Below are 24110 nucleotides of genomic sequence, written 5' to 3' on the forward strand. Positions count from 1 at the left end.
ATTATGGATTTTAATTATTTTAGAGAAGAAACTCACAGTGTTAATGAAAGAGACAGTAGTAAAAATCATGATGGAGTTAGGTTTCATGTTTCTGCATTCTATAAGCTTTATTAGATGATGTTAATCAAATATTTGATGAATACTAAGAGCCTTTTGGGATAGTACAATGAATATTACCATCATAACTCCGAGAACCAAGTTGAAGTATAATCATAGTCAGTTAAGGTAAGTAGATTTTGCTGCCAAAAGGAACATTGGTTGTTGAAAAGAGGCCTCTGGAGAATTGTTTGGCATCAATTATAAATAATAGTAAATAAAAATTAAAGTGTACTGAACTTATGATGTAAACTATAGAAAATCAAAAACAACAGGACAATCTTCAACTCATAATGAATAAACAGATTCAGGAGGATATAAGAGAATAGAATAGATCCCTTATCATTTTATTTTCTTTCTAATACTTGTTTCATGAGTCACCCAACTACATCTTATACTTTGATCTATAGGGAAATTAAAAAAAAAAAAAGAAAATGAAAATAATATAAGAAAACAAAATAAATGTATCAGTGTTTCTCAGACTATCTAAGAGCAGTAGCTAAAGATACAAAATCCTGGTAGCTACCCCAAATCTAATGAATTCATTGCTAATCTTAGAGTCAGGGATTTATTTCTTAAATAATCTACCCAAGTGATTTTTCATCGCATTAAGTTTGAAAACCGACTGAATTAGACTGCTGAGTGAAAGGACATGCTGAATATTCGACTATTTGGATTCCTATCTTTTCCTCCAGCATTATATGAATTCATTTTATTTCTCTTAATGAGCATCACATGCTAAAATATTTTGCTTATTTGAAGTTAAATTTCTTTTCTGGAAACGTGTCAGGGAACTATTGCTGTGAAACAAACAGCATAGAATATTAGTGGCATACAAGGATAAGCATCCATTTGGCTAATTATCAATGATAAACATTTCACTAGCTCAGGTGAGTCAGCTGAAGTAAGCTAGGCTTATCTAGCTATAAGCTGCAAGTGGCTTGTTCAGCCTCCAGGTCTCTTATTCTCCTTGAACTAGAGGGCTAGTTGGGGCATGTCATTCTCATGCAGTGAGACAGACACAAAAATGCTAGCACATGTCAAGTCTCTGCGGGTGTCACATTCACTGGCATCCAGCAGGCCAAAGCAAGCTACCTGGCCAACCCAAAGCCAAAGTGTGAGGAACCACATTCCATCCATTGTGAGGCTAAAGCTAGTCATATGACCAAGTCCAACATCAGGAGTGCAGGAAAGTACTTATACTCCTACCATGGAAGTGGTAGGGAGGAAATGGCTATTTAACAAGCCTAAAAGTCATAGAACAACAGACTGGTTCCAAATAGGAAAAGGAGTATGTCAAGGCTGTATATTGTCACCATGCTTATTTAACTTATATGCAGAGTACATCATGAGAAACGCTGGGCTGGAGGAAGCATAAACTGGAATCAAGATTGCTGGGAAAAATATCAATAACCTCAGATATGCAGATGACACCACCCTTATGGCAGAAAGTGAAAAGGAACTAAAAAGACTCTTGATGATGAAAGTGAAAGAGGAGAGCAAAAAAGTTGGCTTAAAGCTCAACATTCAGAAAACTAAGATCATGGCATCCGGGCCCATCATTTCATGGCAAATAGATGGGGAAACAGTGGAAACAGTAGCTGACTTTATTTTTCTGGGCTCCAAACTCACTGCAGATGGTGACTGCAGCCTTGAAGTTAAAAGACGCTTACTCCTTGGAAGGAAAGTTATGACCAACCTAGACAGCATATTGAAAAGAAGAGACAGTACTTTGTCAACAAAGGTCTGTCTAGTCAAGGCTATGGTTTTTCCAGTGGTCATGTATGGATGTGAGATTTGGACTATAAAGAAAGCTGAGCACTGAAGAATTGATACTTTTGAACTGTGGTGTTGGAGAAGACTCTTGAGAGTCCCTTGGACTGTAATGAGATCCAACCAGTCCATCCTAAAGGAAATCAGTCCTGGGTGTTCATTGGAAGGACTGATGCTGAAGCTGAAACTCCAATACTTTGGCCACCTGATGCAAAGAGCTGACTCATTTGAAAAGACCCTGATGCTGGGAAAGATTGAAGGCAGGAGAAGAAGGGGACAACAGAGGATGAGATGGTTGGATGGCACCACCAACTCAATGGACATGGGTTTGGGTGGACTCTGGGAGTTGGTGATGGACAGGGAGGCCTGGTGTGCTGTAGTTCATGGGGTCACAGAGAGTCAGACACAACTGAGCGACTGAACTGAACTGAACTGAAAGTCATAATTTACCTTAATAAAATTACATCAAATCACTGCTAAACTTCCCAGGTGGCGCTAGTGGTAAAGAACCCACCTGCCAATGCAGGAGATGTAAAGAGACGTGAGTTTGATCCCTAGGTCAGGAAAATCCCCTGAAGAAGAAAATGGCAACCCACTCCAGTATTCTTGCCTGGAGAAGCCCTTGGACAGAGGAGCCCAGTGGGCTACAGTCCATGGGGTCACAGAGTCAGACAACAACTGAAGCAACTTAGCACACATGCATGAACGGGTAGCTGAGGAAGACCTGAGAAGGAGTGTTCTCCTACTCACCAGCACCTACCTAAAATGTCACTAAAGTTTACTCTTTTCTGAGAAGTCTAATACTCCTGAAAGAAGCAGTATATTTTGAACAAAATAATACATTTTATGTCTTTTCTTCCAGATAAGAAACACTTAGGGGAGTGTCTCAGTAGCATATTCATAAGTTAAATGGGTCAGATATAGAGTAGCAGCCAAAAAAATAGGAAGGAGAAAGTAAGAGACACTAGGACAAAATAATCAGGGGAAATTGACAACTAACTGGATGATATGAAACAAGTGGAAAGAATCACAATGAATTTTAGGTTCCAGTGGGTATCACGATGGAAATGACCCACAATTCCACACTGAAAGTGTGAGAAGAGAATTCAGCCAAGAACACGTGGATGCATGAGAGAGAGAGAGAGACAGGGAGATGTGGAAGTCTTGGACATAGAAAGGACAATGAAAGGGGCTTCTCTGGTGGTCCAGCGGTTAAGACTTCACCCTCTAACACTGGAGGTGCATGTTTAGGCCCTGGTTGGGGAGCTAAGATCTCACGTTGCTCGTGGCCAAAAAACCAAAACATAAAGCAGAAGCAATATTGTAACAAATTCAATTAGGACTTTCAAAATGGTCCACATCAAAAAAAAAATCTTTAAAAAATAATTTTAAAAAATAAAAAGAAATGACAATGAAAATTGAGAAAGGTGATGAGGTCACCTAAGAAAGCTCTGAGGAAAAGTACAGAAATTAATTAAAGGGACACTCTTGGGGAGTTCCTGAGTTTAGGGAGGAACTTGAAAAGAAAAGAGAGAGAGAAAGGGATAGAACACCTGAATTAAGCTTCCTTGTCCAAGACAAGTCAACTATACAATGAGCAATAACGGTCCCCATCATTTGATCTAGAGAAGATGGCAGAGAAATGAGATTAAACCCCTCTGCTGTGGTTTCTTGGCAAACAATGGAGAGACCACTTACCAGGCATTGCTGCTCTTTTGCTACACAGAAAGCATCTGCCTGAATCTAGCAAAATAAATATATAAGAGCAATTTGACACTATCTGTAACACACACAAAGCATTATACAAATGTGATTAGTTTTCTACTAGTATTTGGTGACTATTTGATTCTGTACCATTTTGGAAAATTGAAAAATCAATTCTAATTACTTAACATGCAAAGAGAATGATATTTGCTCTTCCTTGAATCGCACAATACACCTGAATTTGCTTTCTTAAAAATGTGCCATTTCATGTATGTGTCTTGCTTTAAAAATGCTGTCATGCTTGATGTCTGTTAAGCAGTATTTAGTAGACTTGGCTGAAACATTCCCACCAAGTGGGGAAGCTATGGTGATGAGGGTAACCCTTGGAAAGCACATGACTATACTCCAGGCACTGCTCAGAATGCTTTCTGTATATTAACCTGTTTTTTCCACACACTATTCCAATGAGCTGAGTTGCCTTTATCATCTCCTTTTGGAGGTAAAAAAATAAGAGCAAAAGGAGTTTGAGTAGTGAGCTCAGGCTCTCAGAGCACACGCAGAACTCAAACCCACACAGTCTAGCTCCAAAGCTCAGCTGACAACATGTCCTTCTCCACTTAAAAGATTCACGGTTTTTCCTATTGTCCCAGTGGCATTATTAATTATATGGCCTCTAATTCTCAAAGTGTCCCATTTAGGATGATAAATTATATGGCTAGCCTACCCAGAGCCCAAACCCTTATCAACTACACAATGCTGCCTCTCTGGCAGAAAAGCAAGCAGTGCTGAGGAAGAAAAAAGGGAAAATAAAGAAAGTGCTTCTAAGAGCAGTAGACAGATTAGTTCAAATGTACCATCCCAAAGGGCTATAGAATACATAAAGTGTTCCTCTCCTTACTATAGAAATGTAATTTGAATGCTCTAGCTGTCACTAACCTGACAGCATAAATATAGTTCATTAGCTTTAGTGTATAAATTCTAATTGTTCTTAACCTCACCTGAATGATTCTAAAACACCACGCTTTCCTGGAAGTCTTCCTCAGCTGTATTAGGGTCTCTGAAGTATTTCCTACATACCTGTAGACACAGTGCACTCATGCTCTCCCACCTTGGATCGTGGGTGGAAGTCTGCCCTACCTACACTTAATAGAGACATCTTTCCTACCCAATATGCCCCATGAGAACATCACTCTCTCAAGTGTCCCCAACTCCCCCGTTGCTCTATCGGGCCCATCGACTCTCTGCGGTGGCTCCTGTGATGAAACAGGGTCCCAAGCTGCCCTGAGCTCTGTGATGAAGTGGAGGTAGGGGTAGAACAGCTCCCTAACCCACTGTGGGTTGGGGCATATCCTTACTTGGGTCCATAAGAGTCAGCTTTTACCCAAATCTCCTGAGTTCTTCATGAACAGTTCTTTCGGTCCACGGGCATAAATCCTCATTACACAAGGCCTCAAATTCATCTACTAGTTGGAAAATAAGAGATGGAAAATAAGGGAAGAGTCTGTCACCTCCGTTTTCCTCTTTGCCATATTTCTTTTTTAACTTTTTATTTTATGTTGGAGTATAGTTGATTAAGATTGTTGTGTTAGTTTTGGGTGTAGAGCAAAGCGATCTATTCTTTTTCTAATTTTTTTTTCCATTTAGTTTGTTACATAATATTGAGAAGAGTTCCCTGTGCTATACAGTAGGTCCTTGCTGGTTATCCATTTTAAATATAGCAGTGTGTACATGTCCATCCCAAACTCCCTAACTGTCCCTTCTTCCCACATTTCCCTACTGATAACCATGAGTTCATTCTCTAATTCTGTGAGTCTGTTGTGTTTTACAAATAAGTTCATTTGTGCCATTTCCTGTTAGATTCCACATCCAGGTGGGATATCATATCACACGACATTTGTCTTTCTCTCCCTGATTTACTTCTTTCAGCATGACAATCGGTAGGTTCATTCACGTTGCTGCAAACATCTTTGCCATATTTCTTAGTATCTTTGTGTTTCAAAGAAGAAGAGGAGGATGAAAAGAAAAAGGAGAACAAGAAATAGAAGGAAGGAAGGAGGAGGATGGGAGCATGGAAGGAGAGAGAAAGAGAAAGGAAAAAAGAATTTTTTAAAATTTTCCCCTATTTTTCTCGCCATGTAAATAATTGCCTCATGATGTTCACAATTCCCATAAAGAATAGCTCAGTTTCAGTGTCAGAGACAGAAGAAAAATTATCCTAATTTTCATAATTGTTTAATTCTATTTAAATATGTGAATCTTTCAAGCTCCCTCAGAAAGAGTCAGAGGTTTTAGGTTAAAATACATTCAATTAAATTGAATTAAACTGCAGAATCTCTAAGTCAGTTGACCCTTTAGGCAATTATTTGACTGAGTTTTTTCCAAAGATAAGCTATTATTTAAATATCTTTAACAACAACATGAAAGACTTCACTAGATTAACTAGGTATGACTGACACAAGTACCAAATTTCATTTCCTCCAGTTTTCCAATATTGGAGGCAAGGTAACAGTTGCTGAATTAATCAATCAGGCTATATTGGCCCTTTGGGGTCTCACCTGCTGCCCTCCTCTTCCACTACAGTTCTACTGGTAGGACTAATTTGTTCTCCAGACTGGATGAGCTTAGAGGGTCTGAGACGGTGGCATTCTGCCAAGATCAGTATATCTGAGCTCTTCTTGGCTATAAAAAAATACTGCAGGCTGAGGTTGAGGGTCCTTGGGCAAGAATCAATTCTGAGAGTGTTGGGACCAAGAGTGATAAGAACCTTGGAAACAAAGGGCTGCCTATCCTAAAAAGCATATGCTAGTCTCCCTTTCTGGAGAAGGCAGTGGCACCCCACTCCAGTCCTCTTGCCTGGAGAATCCCATGGACGGAGGAGCCTGGTGGGCTGCGGTCCGTTTGGTCGCTGGGAGTCAGACACAACTGAGCGACTTCCCTTTCCCTTTTCACTTTCCTGCACTGGAGAAGGAAATGGCAACCCACTCCAGTGTTCTTGCCTGGAGAATCCCAGGGAGGGCGGAGCCTGGTGGGCTGCGTCTATGGGGTCTCACAGACTCGGACACGACTGAAGCGACTTAGCTTCAGCAGCAGCAGCAGGCGCCCTTTCAGCGAAAGAGTTACAGGGGAGCAAACAGGTGAGCCCAGAGCCTCTGGCACCAGAGGCTGGGAGCGCCTCTGCTGCTGAAACCACCGGGAGCAGACAGGGCTCTTTCAGGGCTTTCTGGCACCTCACCAGCTACTGCCAAGTTGTCGGTCAGTCCCTAAAAAGCACAGTCACAACTGCAGTTTGGCCAGCCCCAGAGAGCAACACATAATGAACCATACCCATCAACGAAAAATTACTTTATTTTCTAGGAACCCAAAACCCAGGCAGAAGAAGGAGAAATAACAAAACAAGACAGATGGCTCCTAATAGAACAGAATTGCTGATGTAATCAGAAAACCACTTAAGGCAAGAAAACATAAGTATTGTTAGAAGCACTAAAAATACTTTTTGTAACAAGAAAATTATGTTTGTAACAAGGCAAAATCTATGATAATTGTAGAATAACTAAAATTGACAAAAATTAACAAATTTGATCATTGATGACCAAACCTACCAGATAATCTAATAGACAGAAATAACTAATAATTCAGTGGGTTAAATGAAAAAGAGGATAATCACTTTTAAAGTCTGATTTATTAGCTAAGAAGAGTCATGGAATAATTTCAGACAGAGAGAGCAGCAGCAGCAGGGAGAAGAGCCATGACAATAGACCCAATAAGCACTACATGAAAACACAAAATACAGTTATATCTAATTTACGAAAAACAGAAATTCAAATGTGGTCAAGGAATACTGAAAATAAAGTTTTGGACAAATAGATCCCAGGCCAAAAATAAAAAATTTGGAGTCACAAAAGTAATTTTAGACATGGTGACACTTAAGGATAAACTCATTATACAGAATAAAGAGTTAGAATAAAATGATGAAAAAACTTTATGGATAAAATATAATAATCATAAATATATATGGGCCAAAAACACAGCAGAATCTATTAGAATGTCAAAATCTACTAGAATTACAGAATAACTAACTAAAGTTGACAAAAATTAACAAATTTGATCATGGATGACCAAATCTACCAGAAAATCTAATAGACAGAAATAACTGACAAAGACATAACAAAATTTTGTTTTAAAAAAATAAAACAATTTGGATGTAGATTTTGCCCTATATTCAAAAAAAATCTTTTAAAAAGCTTATATTTTACATATCCTCTGATCACAATCCAATTAAATCAGAAATTTAAAATATACAGATGAATTAAAATACTTAACTACTTGGAAATTTTAAAACTAAAAATTGGTTCAATCTAGTTATTCCATTCCTTCAAATATACCCTAAAGAAATGTATATCTTTATCCACAAATATCCACAAAAAGATTTGCACAAGAATGTTCATAACAGCTTTGTATATAATAACCTTAAACAGAAAGTAAACCAAATTTCTGTCAATGGGAGAATGAATAAATAAATAATGATAAATTCATACAAAGAAATTCCAAACAACAATTTAAAAAGAACTATACTGCTACACAGGACATACAAACGTTACACACCCTACAAATGTTAAAAATGAAGGACTGAAAGTATTAGTCACTCAGTCGTGTCTTTGTGACCCCAGGGACTGTAGCCCACCAGGGTCCTCTATCCATGGAATTCTCCAGGCAAGAATACTGGTGTAAGTAGCCATTCCCTTCTCCAGGGGATCTTTCCAAACCAGGGGTCAAACCTAGGTCTCCTGCACTGCAGGTGGACTCTTTACCACCTAAGCCACCAAGTACATGCTGTATGATACTATCTATATAGATGTAACACTAATCTTAGGTGATACAAATCAGCCTGGTGATATACTGACTGAGAAGGGGCACAAGCGAACTTCCTGTAGTGATGTCAAAGTTCTATACGATGAGAAGAGCTAACCCATTGGCAAAGACACTGATGCTAGGAAAGATTGGAGGCAAGAGGAGAAGGAGCGACAGAGGATGAGATGGTTGAATGGCATCACTGACTCAATGAACATGAGCTTGAGGAAACTCAGGGAGATAGTGAAGCACATAGAAGCCTGGCGTGCTGCAGTTCATGGGGTCACAAAGAGTCAGACATAACTTAACGACTGCACAACAACCACAAATATGCTGATCTATCTGCAGCTACACAGATGTGTAAGTTGTAAAATTCATCTATCTGTATGCTTAATATGTGTTCACTTTAAAGTTATTCAAGTTATACCTTATTAAATAAATATTTAAAATAAAGAAACTGAAATTACCCCTGCTGAGAAAGGAGTGAAAAGGAAACATTAGAACAATTAGGACATCTAAAGCTATAATTAGATCAAATTTATAGGCTTGTAGTCCTTCATTATTAAGGGAGAACAACAATAAATAAAGGAACTTATACTCATTTTAAAATATATTTTAAAAATAATAAAAATGTATTAAAGGTAAAAGCTAGTATTAATGAAACAAATCTAAAAGTAATGTTCTAAGTCCAAACTTTGGAGCTTCACAGTGACAACACAGAAACCCTTGCAATTTCAAAGACAAATGTGAGTGGATGTATAAAATATAGTCATTTGTAAAGAACCCATTTTTTTAAATTATTGGCAAACATTTTAAAAATTAGATTGCAATATGCTTGTAAACCTAAAATAAATCAATAATTTCCTAAAGCTAATATAAATTACCACCATTAATCCAAAATATGGGAAATTTGAATAAAGTAATTCCTTTAGAGTAGATTGAAATGTGATCAATAATCTTTTTTTCAAAGAGGAACCTGGATCAAGTATCCTATACCTAGGTTTTACCTAACCTTTAAAAAAGAAATCATTCCAATATTTTAATTAAACCTTCCATAACCATAGAACATGACCAGAAAACTTTTATTTTGTAAAACCAACATGATCTTAACCATAAAACCTGATGAAGCTATTCTAAAATATCTACAGATCACTCTTACATATGAAAATATCTGAACTATTCTAAATAAAATACTACCAAATAGAAACAGCAGGATTCCCACTGTTAAATGTATGGTTATTCTAGAAAAGTCACTACAATGTCAACTAATTTATCAATAAAATAAATTGAATCAAAATAATAAAACAGAGAAAGAGGTCAAGATAAATACATCAAAACTACAACTACATATAGAGCGACTTCTGCTGAAATCAACTTGGGGACTTAGCAGAACAGCTCTTTCACAACCAAAGTTGTACAGAAATATCTGCATGGACTTGGGAAGGAAGGGAGAAGTAGTCTGGTTAGGGGGAGGGACCAGCACCCCTGGCTGGGGATAGTGAAGTGGGGGGCAGTATGACTGGCCAGAAGACTCTCTGAGGAGCAAAAGGTTTGGGCCACATATTAGTTACCCTAACCCTGGGAGAGCACAAATGTATAAAGAAACGTATGCTAAGTTTAAATCATGTCTCACTCATCAAACTGGCAATTCAGATAAAAATTATACTCAACCTTTGCTGGTGGGAGGGTTTCGGTGGGTGGAGGGGAGGTTGAATTTGCCTTTTTGAAAATTATCCTTTTTGAAAATTTAAGAAATTTATGTCTTTTGTTTTAATAATATCACTCTTGGAAATCCATCCCATAGAAATAGAAGCACCAATATAAAATGATGTTTGTAATTGTTGCAAACTATAAACAAATTCTGATCAATAGGAAAATCACTAAATAAAGTGAAATGTATATATATTGTGGAATATTATCAAAGCATTAAGAAGAAAAACAAATATCATATACTAACACATATATATGGAATCTAGAAAAAATAGTACTGATGAACCTATTTGCAGGGACAGAATGGAGATGTAGAAAACGGACTTGTGGATGCAGTGGAGGCAGGAAAGACTAGGGCAAATTGAGATATAGCATTGACATAAATGCACTACCATGTGTAAAACAGATAACTAGCAGGAGGCTGCTGTCTAACAGAGGGAGCCCTGCCTGGCACTCCATCATGACCTACTGAGATGGAATGAGCGGGGGAGGAGAGGCTCAAAAGGGAGAGGATATATATTTATTAACATATATTATATATATATATAATTATAGCTGATTTGCATTAATGCATGGCAGAGAACATCACAATATTGTAAAGCAATTATCCTCCAAGTAAAAAAAATTTTTCAAAAAAGAGTGTTCTCATGATATACTGCTAAGTGACAAAAAGATTCAGTGAAGTGTATGAAATATGATTCTAGTCTATAAGAGAACAATAATCATAAACATGTACTTTCATATGCATATATAAGCAAGAAGAGTATAGAAAAAATTTTTAATTTTATACCACATTATTTACATCATCAAAAAGGTTTTTACTGTGAAAAATTTCAAAGTTACACAATGTGAAAAAAATATGGCTTCTCTTCAAATATTTTCCAGTCTGCTTACATTATAGAAGTGAAAATTTAATCTACACAGAATGAAAGCAACTTCTCTGTGTAATCGTGAAAAATGAATCCAAGTTTAATTTATAAATAAATAATCAATAGTGTAATGACAAAATGCTCTAAATAGAACTTCAACAATTTGATGTTTTTTTGTCAATTGAACATATCTATGAACATTAGAACTAGGTATTCCATGAAAAAATATTTTATGCCAGTATTTGAAATATATAAGCTGCATGTAAAGGATTAACATTCAAAAAAACACTCTAAACATTCTGGCTTATTTTTTGTTATTTCCTACACATTTTGCTTATTGTGAAATGTTATATTCTATTTTAAGGAAATCATTTATTATAAACATTTACAAATAATTCTATGATTTTTCTCATGCTCATCACACTCAGCTGCTCAGTCGTGTCGGACTCTTTGCGACCCCATACACTGTAGCCCAACAGGCTCCTCTGTCCCTAGAATTTTCCAGCCAAGAATACTGGCGTGGGTTGCCACTTCCTGTTCCAGGGGACCTTCCCAGCCCAGGGATCAAAGCCGCCTCTCTTGTGTCTCCTGCCTTGTCGGCAGATTCCTTACAACTGCACCAGTTAACCTTTCATAAAAGTGCTCACACATATGTTAAGTTATAGGACATTTACAGATGAGTGCAGCAAGGGGAATTCTAGTTGTATGCCTAAGTACTTTCCTATCTGACTCCTGGAATTATAATTTCAGCAATAAATAAATTATAACAGTGATACCAAAGTGAGAAGGGAATCACCAGTTCAGCTTACTCTAAATAGATCATGATAATCACTTCCCTCAAGTAGGCAGCCCTAAACTAAGCATGAGTTGGCCACACCAACCAAAGCAGGTTTAATAGCTGAGCCCTTTCTCCAGATCAGGAAGAAGAAAGAATATGAAGTGACTGGCATTTATGAACCTGCAGATGTGCTGCGTTATGCAAAATGTGCATCCCTCTATTGTTATGGATTGAATGTTTGTGCCTCTTCCAAATTTCATATGCTGAAGTCCTAAACTCCAATGTTATGATATTAGGGGGAGGACTTTGGGAGGTATTAATAATGAGGCTGAGATGATGGCATGCAGGTAGCGTTCCCATGATGGAATTACTGTCCTTATTTGAAAAGAAACTGACATGAGAGCTAACTCTCACCCCAAGATGAGGACTCAGTGAGGGGACTGTCACCAAGCACCAGATCTACCAGCACTTTGATTTCTGACTTCCAGCCTCTAGAGCTGTGAGGGAAAATATCTGTTGCTTATATATCCAGTATATGATAGCCCAAGCTGACAAAGACACTAGGTTTGTTGGTGAAATAAATCTGTATTTTTAACTTCAATGCATTTGTCTTCAGAAACTATTATAAACAATAATTTCTTGAATGTAAGCTGGTAGCTACCAGTTTTTAAAATTCATTACATGCAGCACTAACAGAACCAATTCCACAGAGGAAACTGCCTACTAGTTACCATTCTGTCTTATTTTTCTTTTAACAGTAAGAATAATGCCTTTACTATTAAACATTTGTCCTGATTGCACAGTTCATTCCTGTTGACTCATAACAGACACTGGCCTGGTACTGTTTATTAACCTTCCTATGAACACAGTGTTTACAGCAGGTGTCTGATTAACATAACTGGTCACCCAAGCCCCATGTTGGCCACATAAGAAAGTAGCTTTGCCTGGCAGCAAGGCCGGCTCCTTTATCACCTGATGCATTTGAATCCTAATCAGACTTAATCCTCTTCTAACTTGCCCTTTTGTTGGGTGACTCACACTTGGCTAGCTATGAACGCATGTCCTTAAATTCACCAGATCAGTGCAGAAAACTATTTGAATATGCTTTATTAGATATGGCCTCAGGATATATTACAGCTGTTTTCACCTTAAAAACCTTAAAAACACCATACAAACTAAATAAATATAAGAGGAACAAAATGTCCTTTTGAAACCTGGTAAACAAAGGTGATGCTAGTGTGATTCCAGGAGCCAGACCATTCTCAATCCCTATGAAGCAACACACACAATAGATCTGAAAGAGATGCCCCATGCTTAAAATCATATCTTTCAACAGACCAAACCCAAAGAAGAAACTATAATCTGTGTATTACTCTAGGATCTCCACAGACTTGCCTGGAGAACAGTTTTGCAAAGTTCTGAGAGGAGCAGACTTTTCCTGAAGGGTAACTAACAAGATATGTCAACTAAATCACCTACTTTCTATTGTCTCTAGGACTATATGGATGTAGGCTACCTTTTCCATTTTTTTCCTAACCCACTAATTTTAGAGGAAATTTGGGAAGATTTTCTTTGCACCTTAGTACTGGCATAGGTGTGCACCCTGCTGTGGCTGGTGATACCATCTCTCCCCTCCTTACTGTATACAAGGCCATCTTCAGTGAACTGGATCATCACAGTGAACAAAAGAGGTAAGAACGCTGTCAAGTTGAAATCAACAGCATGTTGGAGGACACAGACCATAAACAAAAAATACATGTGTAATATAAAACCAGATAGTGATAAATAGAACAAGAAAAATAAATATTAAACAAACAGAAGCCACGAATAACTGAGAACCTTGTATGCAGGTCAAGAAGCAGTAAGTAGAACCGGACATGGAACAATGGACCAGTTTAAAGTGGGCAAAGGAGTACATCAAGGCTGTATATTGTCACCTCGCTTGTCTAACTTATATACAGAATACATCATGCAAAATGCCAGGCTGGATGAATCACAAGATGGAATCAAGACTGCAGGGAGAAATATCAACAACCTCAGACATGAAGATGATACCACTTTAATGGCAGAAAGAAAGAGGAACTAAAGAGTCTCTTGATGAAGGTGAAAAGGACAGTGGAAAAGCTGGCTTAAAACTCAATATTCAAAACCTAAGATCATGGCATCTGGTCTCATCACTCCATGGCAAATTGATGGGGAAAAAAATGGAAACAGTGACAGACTATTTTCTTGGGCTCCAAAATCACTGCAGATGGTGACTGCACCCATGAAATTTAAAGACACTTTCTCCTTGAAAGAAAAGCTATGACCAAGTTAGACAGCATATTAAAAAGCAGAGACATTACTTTGCTGACAAAGGTCTGTCTAGTCAAAGCTATAGTTTTTCCAGTAGTCAAGTATGAATGTGAGAGTTGGACCATACAGAAGGCTGAGTGCTGAAAATTGATGGTTTGAACTGTGGTGTTGGAGAAGACTCTTGAGACTCCCTTGGACTGCAAGGAGATCCAACCAGTCAATCCTAAAGGAAATCAGTCCTGAATATTCATTGGAAGGACTGATGCTGAAGCTGAAACTCCAATACTTCAGCCACCTGATGTAAAGAGCCAACATTGGAAAAAGATTCTGATGCTGGGAAGGATTGAGGGCAGGAGGAGAAGGGGGTGACAGAATGAGATGGTTGATGGCATCATCGACTCAGTGGACATGAGTTTAAGCAAACTATAGGAGATTGTGAAGGACAGGGAAGCCTGAGGTTATGCAGTCCATGGGGTTGCAAAGAGTCAGACACAACTTAGGAATAATCAACAAAGAAATGGAGGAGGACAGATGGCAGAGGACAGTGGGAGGAGAGTGGGACATTTCAGAGAAGAAAATCAGGAAAGGCCTTTCTGAGCGAATGATATTTGATTGGTATGTGAGTTAAAATTCTAGAAGAGCTATCCATGAGGAAAGAAAATTCTAAATAGTATAAGTAGAAAATGCAAAGAATTTTCTGTTTTCAAAAAACTAAATGTCATTAGCTTGACTGGAGTGGAGCAAGCAAGAGGGAGGGGGTAGGACCTGAGGTCGGAAAGGTAGAACATATATCGTTTCTTGGATGTTTGGAGTTTATTCTGCATGTGATATGAAGGAACTGGAGATTTTTAAATTTTTATTTTTAGTTATTTCAGACATTCAGAAAAGAAATCAAGGGGAAAAATGAGCTCTGTATACCCAGAACCCAAATTAAGAAACGTTACAAGACTTGACTCTCCTTCACACCTGAATAGCAACAAAAGAAAGTACCAAGCAAGATAAGTAAACTGCAGAGATCCAACGTAGTATTTTACACCTATATCCAACAGTACTGCTGTTCTTCCTGTTGTTTAGCCACTAAGTCATGTCTGACTCTTTGCAACCCCGTGGACTGTAGCCTGCCAGGCTTCTCTGTCCACGGTATTTCCCAGTCAAGAGCACTGAAGTGGGTTGCCATTATATTGTGCACTTAAAAATTTGTTAGTAGGACAGATCTCATGGGATATATTCCTACTGCAACATAAAATAATAAAGGAAATAATTCAAACAATAATTTATATCTTTATAAAGAAAACCACTGAAAGGCATAAAACATGTAAATGCAAAATATGTGATGTAAAAATACATAATTTTATAATTTTCGTACAATTTATAAAACATAAAGACTTAACCTATTAGCAGAAAAATTAATATTAAAAAGAAGTCCATGGTCTACAAATTATCTCAACATTAACTGAATTTTTAATGGAAAGAAAAAATCAATTCTCACATTTCTATAAAAGTAAAAAATTTCAAGAAAGTCCAAAGCAAAAGAAAAAAAGAAAGTGGTAAACTCTCCTTGCCAGGTGTGGCTCATTATAAAACTACACTAGTCTGGGCGCTGGTGTAGGGACATACCAGCTTCCCAGGTGGTGCTAGTGGTAAAGAACCTGCCTGCCAAAGCCGGAGACGCAAGACACAGGGGTTCGATCCCTGGGTCAGGAAGATTCCCCTGGAGGAAAGCATGGCAACCCACTCCAGTATTACTGCCTAAAGAATCCCATGGACAGAGGAGCCTGGCAGGCTACAGTCCATAGGGTCACGAAGAGTTACACCCAACTGAAGCGACTTAGCACACACACACATAAGGATATACAGAGATAAAAGAATCAGAAATGTTTCTAGTAGAAATGAACCCAGAAACAGGACCAGATTTAAGTGGAAATTTGACATCTGTTAGAAGGAGCATGTCATTCCCTTATCTTTCCCTCTATTTTTTTCTCTCCCAGACCCACAACCTAATGTGGAGCTCAGATTTACCTGTGCCAGAGAGCTCTCCATTTATGCAAAAATCTCATTATTTCAACAGCAGCTTCCAGGGAAGTTTCATCTGGGCTAAATTTGCAGCATATCTGACTGTTAGGTTATTATGATGGAGGTTTTAGTTTCACACTTGGTATTTTGAATGCTACATCCTTACTCTCTACCAATGTTACCCTCTCTTCTCTGTAACTGACTGGGTTCCCTGACATGCGGAGACTCCTTACAGAGCTGTTTATTCTTTAGTGTGAAAAAAGAAAAAGGGAAGTAATCGTTATTCTGAATTTGCTATCTTTCTTTACCATTCATGTCTTTATGATTTTACTACATATACATGTACTCTCAAGCAATATAAAATATAATCTTGAATATCTACAACTTGTTGATATAATAAATTATGTGTCTCTGAAACTTTTTCTTCACTTATAACTTTTCATTTTACAAATATTTATCTAGTTGATGTATGTAGCATTAGCCCACTGCTTAAGTGGTGTTTATTATATATTTCTTGGATTCTTTTTATACATCCGAAGTACTTTCATATGTGCATGCTAAGTCGCTTTAGTTATATCCGACTCTGTGACACTATGGACTGTAACCCACAAGGCTCCCTTGTCCAGGGTATCCAGGCAAGAATACTAGAGTGGGTTGCCATGCCCTTCTCCAGGGGATCTTCCTGACCCAGGTATCGAAGCCATGTCTCCTGCATTGCAGGTGGATTCTTTACCATCTGAGCCACCAGGGAAGCCTAAAGTATTTCATAATATGTATTAAAAAGAAGAAAGGTATGGGAAGTAAAGAAGGAAATAGACATGGCAAATAGACTCAATAGTTTGAGGAATTTCTTACAAAAGAGAGTAACGAAGCAGAATGGTAATTGAAGAATGAAGAAACAGTAGATTACATAGCATCCAGGGAGGGTGTTTGTAAGATGGAAAAGTTCTTAGCATGTTTGTGTGCTCTTAAGATACAGTTCACAGAGAGAATAATTGATAGAGGTGAGACAGGAAATAATCTGGAGCAAGAATGTAAAGTGAAAGTGTTAGTCACTCAGTCATACCCAACTCTTTGTGACTCTATGGACCATAGCCCACCAGGCTCCTCCATCCATGGGATTCTCCAGGCAACAACACTGGAGTGGGCTGCCATTCCCTTCCCCAGGGGGTCTTCCCGACCCAGGAATCGAACACAGGTCTTCATCGCAGGCAGATTCTTTACCTTCTGAGCCACCAGTGAAGCCCAAGAAAGTAAAGAGAGGAGTAAAATCCTTGGGTAAGTCAGAGATAACAGAATACTGTGATCAAGAAAGGATGAAAGGGAAAGTTCATCCATTGCAAGAGGGAGAAAAGCAGGCTCTGAGGCTGAAAATGCTGGAAGCCTGATGGATTGGGAGGTCAGAAGATAAAATAATCCTTTCTAATTTGTCTGCTCTATCAGTTTCGTTAGAGATAAGGTAATGAATAGAAAGGAGGAAGAGGAGATGTTTAAAGTCTGAGGAGGGCCAAGATCATGTGGAATATTAATCAGGGAGAGGAGGAGTCTGAATTAACTTGAGTGCTCGCTTCGGCAGCACATATACTAAAATTGAAATGATACAGAGAAGATTAGCATGGCCCCTGCGCAAGGATGCAAATTCGTGAAGCGTTCCATATTTTTAAAGAAAAAAAAAAAAGAGAAGAAGAGAAAAAAAAAAAAGAAAAAAAAAAACTCAACATTAGAAAAAACTAAGATCATGGCATCTGGTTCCATCACTTCATAGGAAATAGAAGGGGAAAAATTGGAAACAGATTTTATTTTCTTGGGCTCTAAAATCACTGAGGATGGTGACTGCATCCATGAAATTAAATGACGTTTATTCCTTGGAAGGAAAGCTATGACAAACCCAGACAGATTATTAAAAAACAGAGACATCACTTTCCCAACAAAGGTCTGCATAGTCAAAGCTGTGGTTTTCTAGTAGCCATGTACAAGGATGTGAGCCTTGGATAACAAAGAAGGTTGAGTGCCAAAGAACTGATGCTTTTGAATTGTGCTGGAGAAAACTCTTGATAGACCCTTGGGCTTCAAGGAGATCAAACCAGTCAATCTTAAGGGAATTAGACTGAATATTCATTGGAAGGACTAATACTGAAACTCCAATCCTTTGGCTACCTGATGCAAAGAGCCAACTCACTGGAAAAGACCCTGATGCTGGGAAAGATCGACAGCAAAAGGAGAACAAGGTGGAAGAGGATGAGATGGTTAGATAGCATCACCTAGTCAATGGACATGAACCTGAGCAAACTCTAGGAGATGGTGGAGGACAGAGGAGCCTGCAATCCATGGGTCACAAAGAGTCGAGCACGGCTTAGGGACAGAACAACAAAAATCAATACTGTAAACATAGGAAAGTTAATGGGTTGGATGTTAACGGTCCCCATGGGGATGAAGATTTATTGAAAGGATCTAAGAGCCAAACAGATATTAAGAGGTGATTAGAGAGTAAGAGGCTATAAAGGAAGATGAAAGATGTTACTAGGAACAAGAAAACCTAGTTACAACCTAAGAAGTAATTAAGTAGCTATCAGAATGCAATCATTAGAAGTGAAGACTCTAGAAAATGAGAGATCAAGATCGTGAAAACTATTTTTTGCAAGCACCTTCAGAAGACTGAGAACATAAAACCACTGGAAGGAAACAGAAAAAAAAAATCTTCAAGATATTTCAAACGCTATGTCCTGCGAATGTATATTAAGGAGATGGTTATCATCTGCAGACCAACCATTTAGAATATGGTAGTTATAGTAATAGGCCTCTTTGTCTCTTACTGTAACTGAAACATCATGGAGAACCATGGTATTAGGAGTATTCCAAACAGTGACTGGTTCTAGGTATCCTCCAAAAATACAAAAGTATGCCATCAGCAAGAGGTATGCAGTAGTTATACCAACAATCATCTCATTCCTGAGAAGCTGCACTAGTCCTTATTCTGTACAATAATTAGAACTGTTTTTCCAAGGGCGGATTAAGATTTACCTGCTAGAAATTAGTTAGCTGATATGAGACATTAATGCAACACAAGTGTTCATTCTCTTTCTGGCTCCAGTCACCCAAGGGTGAGGCTCACCTGCATGGCACAGACATCCTAGTGCAGGTTCAGCATACCAGTCCTGGTTCTGTCCTCTCTCTCCTCAATGAATTCTTGGGAGTTCCAGAAAACGAAAGTTATAGGGATTATCATTTAATCCATTCAAATTTATTTCTGACTTTGAAAGTCTGGGTACATTAACTTCCTTACAATCAAAAGATTTGGAATTCACTTTACAACTCATTTAAATACATGAATATGTTATGAAACCTTGGCAAAGAGCCATGAGTTTAAGTGATTGTTTAATATTAAATGTAAAGCTCAATTGCTAGAAAATATGCACAATAAACGGTATAATCAAATTTATGTTTTCTCCAATTGGTACTATGAATTAAACTCCACAAAAAATAAAGAGAAAGAGAAGATTATGGTATCTGCCTTTCTTATAGGCAGTTATTAGTGCTGGTGGGAGTTACTAACTATAATACACATGCCATACAAATGTGCTTATATATGTGTTCCTATTTTTACCAAAAAGGATTGTAAGTACATTCAAGGACATATATGAAAATCAAGTCCTCTCTATCCAAACCACTAAGCAACATCATCTAAAAGGATGCGTGGTCCTTCATCATACTAAAAAATATATAAGCATTGGGAGATAAAGAATCATTGGCAGAAATACTTCAAAAGAATAGAAACATGAGATATTTACATTAAAATTCCTAGAAAGCTATGCAGTAAAAGAAGCCTGCTCTATAAACATCTCGCATAACAGGCCAACATGACTCTGATTAAAAAAGTAACAATAACACTTCCACACAACAGTATTGGCATGTTGATTTCAACCTGGCAGTCACAGAAGTTTAAATTTTGGAAACATAAATACCAAAGTGAAACTGATGGGCTTATACCTAAAGAAGTAAATTTTAAGGAAACAATCCTTTAGCATTAACTTTTGGCCTCTAAGCTGCCAAACTCACAGCGTTCTGCAAGAAGCTTGGTTTTATGAATCTGAATCATACGCTTTCATTTCAATAATACTTATAACTTAGATCAGCGTGATAGACTTCACATCAGAGCAGTATCATGGTGCCTTACTGAGCAGAGTTTAACTCTTTTTGAGCTTGATTCAGAAATGCTAGAAAACGTTCATTCCTAAAGGAGACTTAAGAAGTAAACTGAGAACTGTAAAATTTACTTTACTGTAAAGGTCTGAGAACCATTTTAAGTCCTTTCGAAGTTTTCACTTCACTCTGGGAAATCACAGTATTCTGAATCAAGTGAAATGCCAGAAAAAAAAAAGTTCTTGAATGCTATGTTTATGATGTTGGAATAATTATACTATATCATAAAATTTTGCATTTCACAAGAATTTCTGATGAAATATTTTATACTAATGTTTCTTTCATTTATCAGAGCCTTGCAGAGCAAAGTTGCTCTCACCAGGGAATTTATATTCCTGATATTATAGTAATTCAATCATATAAAACAAAGGCTTGTTGGTGGATCTCTGTGTGTTAGGAAGACTGGGTATGTAATCTTAATAAACAGAGATCTAACAAAAGAAACCTAAAGCCTTGCTCTCAAACAGACTTATGAAAGTAATTATACCTTTATTGAAGTTATTCCATTCTCCAACCCCTGCTGTTCCTGTTGTTTCTTAAAGATGGTTATTTTCCACTTAAAGAAAACAGACAGGCTTTAGAAGAATAGCTGGTGTTAAGTACTATTACAGAATTTAATCAGATTCTCTGTGCAGCTTATAGAACAATAGTACAAATATGTCAACCTAAATAATAAAAGACTCAAAGAAACCCAGAATGGTTAATTAGGGTAAACTAATAATTGGAGTAACAACTCACATGATTGTAGGATAGCAATGAGAGGAAAACGAGTCTTCCAAAGGCAATGACCATTCTCAGGGCATATCATTAGCACAGGATTTCATAGGCTTTGCAGAGCCATGGATTAAGTGATAGAAGGCATTAGCAGTGTTAAATAATGTAAGATGAGACAAAATGTCAAGAACTATCCTTTTAAAAGTTTTAGAGGAGAAAGCAGGAGGAATTTTAGGAGCAGCTGCTTGGATTAGGTAGCTGAAGCAAGGTGATGACAGATGTTTCAGGATTGCTCTTTGCCCCTAGGGTTTGGTCTCTAGTTTATTCAGGGGGTATTTGAGCTCTAGGGAAAAGTGTTTAAATAGCTCCTACTGTCACATAACTGATTTATAACCAAAATCTAATTTGCATTGTGCATTTGGAAACAACCATTTCCCATAGGCAGATGACAGGTGGATAAGGGACTTAAAACAAGGAGAATCCTATAGGGAAAAGCAACCACAGTCCAACTAGGTCTCAGTGAATGATGGCATCTTTTAGTCAGCAGTTTTAGTGACATTGTGCCTTATCCAGGTACCCACCCAGCAGACACATGCCTCCTCTATTCAGAGTTGCCAGCAGCCCTGTAAGTTCTAATTTGCTTTTCACACACTCCTTTATGCATTAAACCTTTTTTTTTAATCACCGTGTTAACACATCCTACAGTGATTGACTCAAGTCTTAAGTACACTCTATAACTTTCGCTGATTTCCAAATTTTAGCCATAATTAATACCTGTATCATCTTAGCACTTGACATATATGTGAATGTATAAGCATTTACAACACTGCATTTATCCAGTTAAACATGTGCATGTCCCTCCAGATATTATGGAGACTGAGATCTCTGAACCATATTACATTTTACAGCCCACATTAAGAGCTCAAAAGATGTTTGTTAACAATATTTGCAATGATTTTATCAAAAAAAATCTTGGATTGTCTCAACTAAGGAAGGCATCCATATAATACACTCTAATGCATTTCCTTTCACTTTATGACTTGTACCTGAAATTATCCACTGGATAAGAAAATGTGCTTTTTACATTTCGCATGGCTGAAAGCACTACCAGGAAAAAAAATGGCATCCTGTTATACAAGGGTTATAGACATCCCCTGACAGAACCTTTATATCTCTGTAGTGCACAGAAAGAGTCTGTAGATTCATGAGACTTTAGCAGTAAACCCATCAGAGCAGGCGGGGTAAACATCAAACACTTCTCAAGTTATCCAGTGTTGCATAACAAAATACTTAATCCTGCTTAAAAAACGTCATGGCAGTGCAATTCAGGGAACTCATTGGTGAAGGGGAGGTGATATTAGAAAGTCTCTTCCTATTGTTCAGTCATCAGCATAGCTGCCAGGCTTTCCTAATAGTGACCACATGCCTAAATCATCTTTATTGCTTCATTTCTGATAATGTGATTTTGTGCTTGGAATTATATTTATTTACCTGCCTTGGACTGCAAGGAGATCCAACCAGTCCATTCTCAAGGAAATCAGTCCTGAATATTCATTGGAAGGTCTAATGTTGAAGCTGAAACTCCAATACTTTGGCCACCTGATGCAAAGAGCTGACTCATTTGAAAAGACCCTGATGCTGGGAAAGATTGAGGGCAGGAGGAGAATGAGATGACAGAGGATGAGATGGTTGGATGGCATCACCAACTCAATGGACATGAGTTTGGGTGAGCTCTAGGAGTTGGTGATGGACAGGGAGGCCTGGCATGCTGCAGTCCATGGGGTCGCAAAGAGTCAGACACGACTGAGCCACTGAACTGAACTGAACTGAACCTGCCTCTGCATTTTTTGAGCATTTTGTCTTCCTCTAGTGAACAAATGTAGACCTATATAGGTCATAGGCTCTGACCAACTAGATGATGACAAGGATCTGAAGACCTGGCCAATATCAATATGCTCAAAATGAGAATTATTTTCTCCACATAACAAGCCGTCAAAGGAAGTTCAATTGATTTGAAGAGGTAAGAAAAAAATCAACAGCCATGGGCATTAACAGCATACATAACACACTTCATAAGAAATGTAAGAAATAAATGTGCAGATACTGCAGATCAGTTGGTCAGGACACCCCACATGCTACATCGCTACATAGCCCTCAATTGTTATGTGGTCACAATCTCATAAGAAGAAATTCAAAAGCCAAATGGATTGAAATTGAAGTTTGATGGATGGAGGTTAGAAATCTTAACTCCTTGTGAGAAGCAGTGAGCTCATGGCCTGAAATTTGTTCTAGCAACATAAATATATAGTGTATTTATTATATAAAATTACATTAAAAAGGATTGTTTTTATTATATAAAAAGAAGAAGACAGATTGCCAGACACTTTCCCCGACCTTTACAGTGCACTAAGAGATCTCTGTAAGACCTGGCGACCCTCTAGTCAGTAGCCACATGTCATTCTGAAACATAAAACTGCTAGTATATTTCATTTCATCTTTTGTTTTTAGTATGTATTTTCAAAATGCTTTATGCTAAGAATGTGTTAAATTTCTTTTTTAGAAGTTATTTAAAATAAGGTTTTTGTAACATGTTACCTCTGATACTTCTGCATTCTTTTATCATTAGAATTTCTTTGGCCCTAGAATACTCTTACTATCTTATCTTTTTAAAATCCTCTTTAATTCCTTTCTTGTGTAATCAAAATCTTCTTGTTAAAGAGCTTGCTCATATGAAAAAAAAAAAGGGAAAATCATTATATTATCCCTCGTTTATAAATAAAGTCGTATCTTGAAAATATAACAGGAAATCCAGTGTTGTCCGCTTTTAGTGAACAAAACTGTACCCTAAGGGGCAGGAGGGCCAGGACACAGTTGCAATCTGCACCAACTTGGGAGCCCAGAATAATTCATATCCTACCTCAGACCATTGTTTCTTCAGATGCAGAGAATGTCTTAGGGTTTAAGACTTTTCATCTAGGGCTCCACAGTGAAAGTGGACTTGTCTTCATTATTGAGGTAATTTTAGTTGCTGAAAACAAACTAAGGTTTCTGTTCTCATGTTGAGAAAACGCTGGAAAATTTTCCAAGTTTAAACTTCTAAAAGTTAGGCA

The 24110-nt window shown here is 37.7% G+C and overlaps 1 protein-coding gene and 1 non-coding gene across 2 annotated transcripts in view; one reads left to right on the forward strand and one right to left on the reverse strand.

Annotated features, from left to right (window-relative positions):
• The window catches only part of IQCM (IQ motif containing M), a 307184-nt gene that overhangs the window by 100121 nt on the left and 182953 nt on the right, over positions 1 to 24110 (reverse strand). The gene's annotated exons all lie outside the window — the stretch shown is intronic.
• On the forward strand, positions 17647 to 17748 carry LOC122695802. Its single transcript, XR_006341554.1, has one exon. It is a non-coding gene; the product is annotated as a U6 spliceosomal RNA (small nuclear RNA).

The sequence above is a fragment of the Cervus elaphus genome, chromosome 5, assembly GCF_910594005.1.
Source record: "Cervus elaphus chromosome 5, mCerEla1.1, whole genome shotgun sequence".
NCBI classification, from domain to species: domain Eukaryota; kingdom Metazoa; phylum Chordata; class Mammalia; order Artiodactyla; family Cervidae; genus Cervus; species Cervus elaphus.